Source organism: Anoplophora glabripennis, unplaced genomic scaffold (genome assembly GCF_000390285.2).
Source record: "Anoplophora glabripennis isolate ALB-LARVAE unplaced genomic scaffold, Agla_2.0 scaffold77, whole genome shotgun sequence".
NCBI lineage: Eukaryota > Metazoa > Arthropoda > Insecta > Coleoptera > Cerambycidae > Anoplophora > Anoplophora glabripennis.
The window spans coordinates 949,241-951,251 of NW_019416717.1; the positions used below are offsets into that span (position 1 = coordinate 949,241).

The 2,011-nt window shown below is 35.8% G+C and overlaps 1 protein-coding gene across 1 annotated transcript in view; it reads right to left on the reverse strand.

Moving 5' to 3' along the window:
* The window catches only part of LOC108904410 (serine protease persephone-like), an 80,241-nt gene that overhangs the window by 67,991 nt on the left and 10,239 nt on the right, over nucleotides 1-2,011 (reverse strand). The window lies entirely within an intron of this gene.

Consider the following 2,011-nt stretch of genomic DNA (forward strand, 5'->3'; position numbering starts at 1 on the left):
GCAGGCCGCATTTGCGCCCAGGAACGACTTATGTTGGTAGGCCCTAACCACCATTCAGTGCAGGAATGAGGGAAACCTGGAAAACCTCATTAATTAGGGGGTGGTCAAATGCCAACCGGTGTCAATCTCTCACATTGACCCGAGCCAACATTCTTCCACCCTACCATACCTGCACAGAGGGTGCCAATCCTCCGTACAAGCATAGCTAATCTACGGTCTACCGGCCGCGGGAATCGAACCCGGGCAGAAATTTGCACACGATTTAAGTACTGACGCGTTAACCTGTGCGGCTATCGACCGAAATTATCTAGTTGTTTCAATTTCTAAATGAAAAAAAACTTGTTTATTTGGTATGGCTGGATTCAGTTTTCTACGAGTATAAGCTTTTCAACGAGCCCCCTCATGCCTTATGTTTCCATTTGAAAAAAAAAGTAGGGGTAGCTGGGGGTTAGGGGGTTGAAGAAAATTTAATTATTATATAACCGACAGATGAGAAAAAATCAAAATTAGTTAACGTGTTTAGGCGTTTTAAAAAAAAATTAACTCATTCAAAAGATATGAATTTTATTCCGTACTTCTGGCCATCCCTGTATATCAATTACATGAGGTAATCGTGCCAAAATAACGGTGTATGTAATGAAAAAATATTTAGATTTTTAAATTTTATCAAACAGTACTGGTGAACACAAAAACCACATCACCAACATGTGGCGTGTAAACGTATCACCTCCGCAAATTTGATCAAACATCAAAGATTATATCTAACCGTTATTCTTAACAGTTATTTCCCATGATATTCCCCATAATTAATAATAATCACTAGGTAAAAATTTAGATAATTTAGTACTGGCGCCCTTTGGAGAGAGGGTAAGGGGAACCAGTTACCCTCCTCCCCTAGATGTTCGATAATAGTTAAATATAGGCACAACAGCATCAATAGATACAGAAGAAATATCTGTACCGTGATTCCGATGGTAGCACCAGGCACTGTTCAATGGGCTAACAAAATCTAAATAATATGTTCCGTTATTGCCTGATTGGAGATTATGTGTTTTGATATTTTAAATATGATCCTCCCTCCCCCAATGGATTCCAGGTTAATGACGTTCATGTACTTAAGGGAAGGGAGTAATCTTCAACTGAACTGACTTGAGGAGAGCTAAAGATGAAACCGAGACGGAGCTCTTGTTACTTCTGTGGATTGCAGTAGTTTACGACCATATATTGTTTTTATTTCGTAAAAGATAGTTTTAAGGATAAATATTTTTTATATGCAAACGATTGTAATATAATATCTATGTTTTATGAAAATTTGAGAAAAATTGCAATATCCTCAAACTATACCTGGTTACACCTACCTGTATTAAAAACTTGTCAATATTATAATTCTTAATAATATAAAAATTTGGGAATAGATGCGTTATGAAAAATGGAATTAATATCGTAAAAAAAATTGTATATTTCTTATAGTTTCCGAGAAAAAAATTATTGAAGTTGTAGTATTTTCAACGTTTACATCGCTGGGCTACTGTAGTCTCTAGCGTCATTCGCCTACTTGGCCCCAGACAATTCCGAATACTGAAATCCGATTTTAGTATTATCGGTGTTGCGATAGTGTTTACATACAGTTTTTCAAATATTAAAAATGGCTTAAGTGTATAGCAACTTGGAGTTGATGGAAGTAGGTACTTCGACCTTTATATGAAGAAGCATAATCTGCCAAAATTTGTTGACACCTTCAAACAGATTTCATATAATTCGATTAATCCTTACTAGTCCAGTCGGCAGAGGCCGAAAAGTTACTGTTGGTGACATTTCCTTGATAACTCGGAAATAACTACACAGGAATACTTTAAATGATGAGTACAATAACAGGCTAAATTGCTGACAAAGTATTTTATCAGGAAAAAAAGTTATTAACAATTTAATCGTGAAAAAATTTTTTTTAGTAGTTTTCTTTAAATAACTCAGCGGGATGACTTTGTACGAAAAAATGCTTAGGACATGATTT